This window comes from Trichomycterus rosablanca, unplaced genomic scaffold (assembly GCF_030014385.1).
Source record: "Trichomycterus rosablanca isolate fTriRos1 unplaced genomic scaffold, fTriRos1.hap1 scaffold_77, whole genome shotgun sequence".
Classification (NCBI taxonomy): Eukaryota; Metazoa; Chordata; class Actinopteri; order Siluriformes; family Trichomycteridae; genus Trichomycterus; species Trichomycterus rosablanca.
The window spans coordinates 48,309-55,844 of record NW_026947253.1 but is presented as its reverse complement, the minus strand read 5'-3'; positions in this window follow the sequence as shown (position 1 = coordinate 55,844).

The following is a 7,536-nucleotide window of genomic DNA, read 5'->3' as shown; positions in this document are numbered from 1 at the left end:
GACACCCCTGGGAAGGGCTGTAAGAAATTCACCATTTGGTGAATTAGCTTAATCTCTCAATGAAAAAAGTAAAAGAAATCCAATTTAATTGAAGTAAATTTTTTCTGAGAATGCCCTGTGATGGACTGGCGACCTGTCCAGGGTGTTTCCTGCATCCCTGAAAGCAGTGGAAAAACAGACAATGAGTGAATTATTCCTAATCAGGAAATAATTATTTTTTACGAAACGACAATTATTGACACTCCTGAATTTAAATCTTTTTACCAATAAAACATCACAGTTTTCTAAAACATCTTTATAATGTTGGACTTCTATAGTGGTTTATAAAGGGACTTCTCAGTGGTGGTTCTAGACCATAGGGGGGGGGGGGGGGGGGGGGCAGTTGTGCATTGTGGGCATTAAGAGGAAACAATCGATATTCATTTTATCATTTTTATTTATGCAGTTTTCAGTCTACATTTTTAGTTTGATGTAAACAGATCAACAAAGAATCACCATTTAAGGCATTTGCTCTGCTTAAATGTCATTTATTCAGTCATTTTCTTTTTCATATTCAATTTGAGTTACATATACTGTATTCCTAGTGGGCCCCCCCCCCCCCCCCCCCCCCCCCAAACCACAACTGGGACTTCTCCTCTTTAGCTCACCCCACATGTTGTTTTATGAGGTTTAGATCAGGGGACTAAGATGGCCATGCCAGAAGCCTAATTTTGTGATCACTAAACTATTGACCTGGACAGATGTTTTGGATCATTGTACTACTGAAAGATCCAGCGACAACTGATTTTTAGTTTTTTGGCAAACACAAACATATTTTAATTAAAAATGTTCTGGTATTTTATGGAGGTCATGTACCTAAACAAGATTTTCAGAGGACAAACAGCCCAACAACATCACACACCCCACACCATACTCCACAATGGGCATCAGTGTTTGTTGCCGGAAAGAAAATTTCATTTCACTGGACCATAGTACAGTAATCAACCCCAGTGTTGACTGGAAAGGCTTTTCCTGGCAAGCCTTTTGCATTTTCAGGTTATAATTATTTTTGTTTGAATACTTAAATTAAACAATGGATTTTTCTGTTTTCTTCCTGCTCACCCCAAACCTGACTAAGGAGAGCATCAGACTATCATGCAGCCCCTCCAAAAATGCAGTCACACTTACCATTTTGAACTTAGTATCATTCTTGCAGACGTCCTGACTCTCCAGCAGGGGTCACGGTTGCAGCAGCAATAAGAAACCCACTCAACTACCTTTCACATCAGATACAGCCCATTGTAACTATGAAGTCACTCGGCCGGTCAATAGCACTTTTTTTTTTTTTAACCCTTTTTTCTCCCACTTTAGTGCATCCAATTTCAACCCGTCAATCATTCTCTCACTAATGCTGGTCCCGGCTCCTGATTGTGGAGGACGAGGCTGCTCTACGCCCCCGAAACATGCACAGCAATTGAACATCTTATCACCCACACTTGACGAGCGCAGTGTGGTACAGCGCTGTGTACGGAGGGTCCCTACTGCACTCCTTCCCCATCTATGTGCAGGCGCCACCAACCAGCCAGCAAAGGTCGTAATCGCACTAGTCTGAGAGAGAGTCCCCATCTGGCGTTAGTCCCGCCCCTTATCTGAACAACAGGCCAATCGTCGTTCATGTAGCCTCAGCCGGTAAGGCAGAGCCGAGATTCGATACGATGTATTCGAGATCTCAGCTCTGGTGAAAAGCGTGTGTTTTACCGCTGCGCCACCTGAGCGGCTCAATAGCACATTTGAGACTTGAGCACCCTGATTTTTAAAATATTTTAAGTGTGAGTTTAGGCTACTACACCAAAAGAGGAATTTCGTATTACCCCATTGATCTTTACCAGGGGCGCCAATAATTATGAAGGGTACGTGACTATATTTTAATATTGTCTATTTTTGTTTGTTTTATTATCCTAATAATATGAACACATTACTGTACCTACAAATTCAACATTACATGTGCTGTCGATGCCTTGCTATAATTGTGCATAAATATTGAATAGCTGTAACTGTGCATTTTTGACATTTTTATCTATTTTAAGACTTTTAGAAATAAAATCATTTACGATAAATCTTTAAGAGATTGTTTATGTAATATGTCTATGATGCCTCAACGTTCATACATGAGCACTACATTCTTCTAGTATTTTTTTGTATTCCCACTGTTCCAGTGGTTCTTAAGCTGGTGGGTGGAACCCCTTTGGTAAGTCACCAAAAAATGGAAGGGGTTGTCAATTTTCTGAATGTATTAAAAACTTTTTTAATATAATCTTTTAGCATTTACATCTATTGCTTTTAAAATTATTCAGCGGGCTGGATGTGTACAATTAATTAATTTTCTTACTGTTCCTCCAAAATAAAGAAATAAAGAAATGTGTGCTTTGCTGTGATGTTCTGGCAAATCAGTTTAAAATCAGTCAAAATGAAGAGGCATCTTGAAATGAGTCATCGCAATCAAGTTTATAAACCTGAACAGATATTTTAGAGAGAGGACACTAAACTTTTGCACAAAAGACTAAGCTACCCACCAAAGCTTTAGCAGCTTCATATAAAATGACACACTCAATTGCAAAGTACACAAGCCACACAGTTGGTGTGCGTTTGTGTGTGTGTGTGTGTGTGTGTTCGCTCCTCTCTATGTACATATTCTGAACATTTTCACAGATACAGCCCCAAGTGTCTTCATAATTACAGTATATACTGAGTTGTGTTAAATCCCCCAAAACTAAAAAATTTCACTATAGATCTGCTTTAAATTAGATATTGTAATTCTGAATCAAGTTTGGAAGAGTTATACAAACTTTAACATATTAGTTTAGGTCTATATGCATGCATGAACATAGAACATGTCCGTAATGCCCTACCATAATACCACTAAAATCTGAGCCTGCACATTTGAGGTGAGAATACGTTCAGAAAGCTTGACTGCATTTAAATACCTGAGGTGATTTTGACGTAATTAAGCTGGGTAGCAGGGGATGCTTTGTCATGTTATTGTTTTTGTTGTAACTTCTCAACACTCCTGCCCCTTTTTTTATCATGTTTTGTTAATTGTTAATGGGTGGGCTCCAGACCCAACATGACCCTCATCAGAATAAGTATTTGTCTCTCTCCAATTTTATTCTATTTTTCTATTATGTCACATTTAAATGTTTCAGCTTCTCCAACTAATTACAGTTTTTGCAGTCGCTAAGACCCAATTTCTGAAACTAGGTCTACTTTTGTCAAAACTTAACACACAGCAGTCAAAGCTACACACACAACATGAAAAACACCTCACAGTTTTGGAAAAGGTGAACGCTTCATTAAAAACTCCTTTACCTCCTGCCAAAATAGTATTTTTGCATTCAAACTCTACACACAGTGATGATATAAATGAAAATTACTACTAGCTTGTGTTTTTTGAGTTTTTAGTGTCCAGGATGCTGTAGTCAGATGTAAAATGCTGTCATGGTACTCATGTGTACATGTATTTTCACAAATACACAGGCCATCAGTACAGCAGGGTAAACATTACAGATAAAAAGTTTATTTACTGTATTTTGCATGGAAATTACCACAACACATGCTATATATAATGTAAAAACAAAAAAAGGGTTGTAACTGACAAAAAAAAATTTTGTGCATCATGTCTTCTATTTGGGTCCGGCCACAAGATCTCATCGATGTCCTCTCTGGTCAGACAGCTGGGAAAGTACCGTCTGGAGTGATGTATCCACCCCTGGCAGGCTTCCTCATCAATTCCTGAGGAATGAAGACTGGCAGGTGTATTTATTTATTTGAATTTTAAGGAGACAACCCAGTGCAGATAAGCTTACCCATTGGATGTTGCTGAACATGACATTGTCAGTGTGTGTTGTAGTTTTTGTAAAAGCATGCTATTGTTTGCTTTGACCATGTTTACCATGGTCTCTTCCTGTCGCGTAACATATGCATGTGGCATTTTTATAGGGCTCAGCATCTGATTTCCAAAGGTTTGTAGTGATAAGTCAAAAATGTTTTCACCTGTGAGAACTGGGTTTTGGGTAAGTGAGTGTACTATTTTCATAGCAGTGTTTTCCAAAAGAAACATAGGATTTTCAGTTTTGAATGATGTTAGAAACTGTGTGTTTTAGAATTGCTAAATAAGTGTAGGGCAGAGAACATGCTTATGGTTTAATGCACCAAGTCAATTGATAAAAAGTTACATTTATTATGACATTTATTTAATTGCAGATAGTATAAACCCTGGATATTTTATGTTTTGCCTGGTAAACTTCATTTCATTTCTTAATATACATACCTGCATGTCAGGCCTGCAACACATTCTAAAAAGTTGGGATTCTAAAAACTTTGTAATGTTGCCAATCTTTTTAACAACACTTAAGATGTTAAACAAAATGTCCTAAAACCGCATTAATTTCATCTTTTTCCTGCACTACTTGCAGGAAATTGAAACTAGTGTTTCAATTGATTCCACTAGATGGCGCACGCCAGGCGGTTAGGGTTGGACCTATACAAAACTATACCACACCGTCATAGGAACATTGATTCGGCTGTTTAACATTTATTATTTTTATTCTTTATAATAATGAACCAGAACCATGTTTTAGGCAAAACAACATCCATAAAAAACATCATGTAATCATGTAACAACAGTGCAACAACATTTTTACATAATCCATATAGCGTCGGCCCTGCCTGCGTTACTTTAGTTTGGTCCTAAGTCGGATTCGAACCTAGGGCGGAAAAACATGAGCGACGCGCTCTGTCCACTGCGCTACTCAAACAGTGGTGCAATAAACAGGTTATGCTGATATAACCTGCGCACACACGGCATTACTGAGACTAAAAGTGAACACTACTTAGAATAATAACCAAACTAATTCCCACGGTAGCAGCAGTTTCCTTCTGTTTCATAAATATCACCCTGTCTCTAATCTGCTGCATTTCTCTCCCATTGATAAAAAATACGGAACAAAGCGCGTCCAGTATCAGTTCAATATGGAACACCACGTTTAGTTTCCAAACAAGGAACGATTCTGTATTTTACGGGACGGTTGGCAACCCTACTATCACCCCAGCATGATCAAACCACTTGACTGGTTTAAAATGTTACACATAAACCATTAACTTATGTTGAAAGTGCTGCTTTGGTTAAAGGCTGAATTGGTTTTGTTTAGACGGCGATACACCAAGATAGAAACAAAGATAAAAAATAATAAAAAATGCATTTCAAAAAATCACATTCACGCATGTGTAAATGTGCACATAAAAGAAGTCTGTCGTTTCATTTATATTCAAAAATTCATCCTTTAATCACGAAAATAAAGGTTTAAATGTGAATTTATGTTAGTTCCAAATCCCCCACCCTACCCCCCGCACCCACCCGGCCCGTCTGTCAATTTTTAAAACCCAGTGTGGCCCTTGAGCCGAAAAGTTTGCCCACCCCTGATCTAGAGTGAAACAACACAACATCAACGAAGCATCACTCACTCAACAAAATATAAATGAAAATGTGCAAAACAAAAAGAAAAATCAGCATCCAGGTGACAGTATTTGTAAGTATTTAGTGAAGATTAGCATTCAGAAAAACCAAGGAGCTCATCTTTGATGGGTTGATCCTGTTTCTCTTTTCTGTTATGGAGGGACTGAGCACCTAAGCATTTCACTCACCTTTCACACCTGTGTTAATGTGACATGACAATAAAGTGATTTGATTTGTGTAAAGCGCCGAGTTCTCTCTCCCTCCTGTTCGTGTGCATGCTGTCTGTGTGTGTGTGTGTGTAACCCCTCCCCTCCTGCTCAGTGTAAACACACAAACGCCATCATGTATCTTGACCAATCACGTGCGGCTTTGACAGAAAAAAAACGGGGAAAAAACCCCCGAATCGGCTCCCAATCAGGCGCCGGATCCCGTCGTTCACTTTAAAGATCCGGCTCTTAGAGCCGAATCGTTCGCGACCGACCCATCACTAATTCAAGACAGACTCCAAAACAGTCAGAGCTAGTTTATCACTGGTTGAATGTGATAGAAAAATTTCTTCCCTTTCGCCCTTCGGTGGTGCGTCGCCCGATCACCCTAATGAACGAGCCGCCCGTGGTGCCGTGTGTTAGTCACAACTCTCCTCGGTCAGAGTGGAGGTCAGCAGCATTAGAAAGGAAGCAAAATGCAATCGGATATTTGGATAAAACTAGATTGGGAGGGAAACTGTGGAAAAGAAAGAAATTTAAGCTTTTATCTGATATACGCACATTTCTTACTTTGAACTGAATTACATCTGGTTGCAGTTCTAGACAGTTTTTTTTTTTACAATGCAATAATTTGTGTCATTGTCCAGCTGGAATATTTAACCACAATCCAATTACATTTACATTTCCGTAATTTAGCAGACACCTTTATCCAAAGCGACTTACATTACAGTATACAGTCTGAGAAATTGAGGGTTAAGGGCCTTGCTCAAGGGCCCAACAGCAGCAAACTGGCAGTGGTGGGGCTTCAACCAGTGACCTTCTGGTTACTAGTCCAGTACCTTAACCACTAGGCTACGGCTTGCCCAATTAGGACAGTTAAGACAGTTATTTGTAATCTCTGAGTACGGGAGTCCATAATACCCTCTAATGTTATAACAGGCTCCCCCACGATGGCTAAGTGGGTAGCACTGTCGCCTCACAGCAAGAAGGTTCTGGGTCCAGGTCCTTTCTGTGTGGAGTTTGCATGTTCTCCCCGTGTCCGTGTGGGTTTCTACCGGGTGCTCCGGTTTCCTCCCACAGTCCAAAGACATGCAAGTGAGGGGAATTGGAGATACTAAATTTTCCATTACTGTGTTTGATATAACCTTGCGACCTGATGAACCCTGAACATTAGCAGGAATAACAACCCTAACACATAACAGAATTTATCATAATTTACAGGAGGCAACAGGTTCCACATTTAATTGTACATTTGGGGACATTTTGGCAACCCAAAAAGCTACCAGGACTAAGGGTGTGCTTAAAATGCATACATTGTTAGATAATATGCCATTTCAAACACAACAGTCAGAACTTGGTCTGTCACCTTATTTATATCCAAAGAAACAGGAAGTCATAGTTCCAGTTCCACTTAAAATATGAATACGAACATCCTTTAGATACATTTTATATTTGATCATTTATGTTGTGCATGTGTTTTGAATACTTTTTAAAATAAGAAATTCACTTTAAATTATTTGATGATATTCATTTTAGTAAGAGATTAAGCTTGCTAACAGTATATACACTATCCCATTTCTTCCCATTTTCACAAGGGTAACGACTCTGGAGTGAACAGTAACTTGTCATTTTTCTGAACCTTTTAATACAAAGAAATATAACTAGTTTAGACCAGTCACTTTTGAAAGAACCCTAGTTATTTTGGATTTAGCTCTGAGTGGTTAGCACATATATTTGAGCTAAACAATAAGGAAAGTGAATCTGATTCTATTGTGTGGGGAATAGGAGTTTTATCACGAGGTCATATCTCCTATGAGGAAAAAAAAAACAAGACTGATG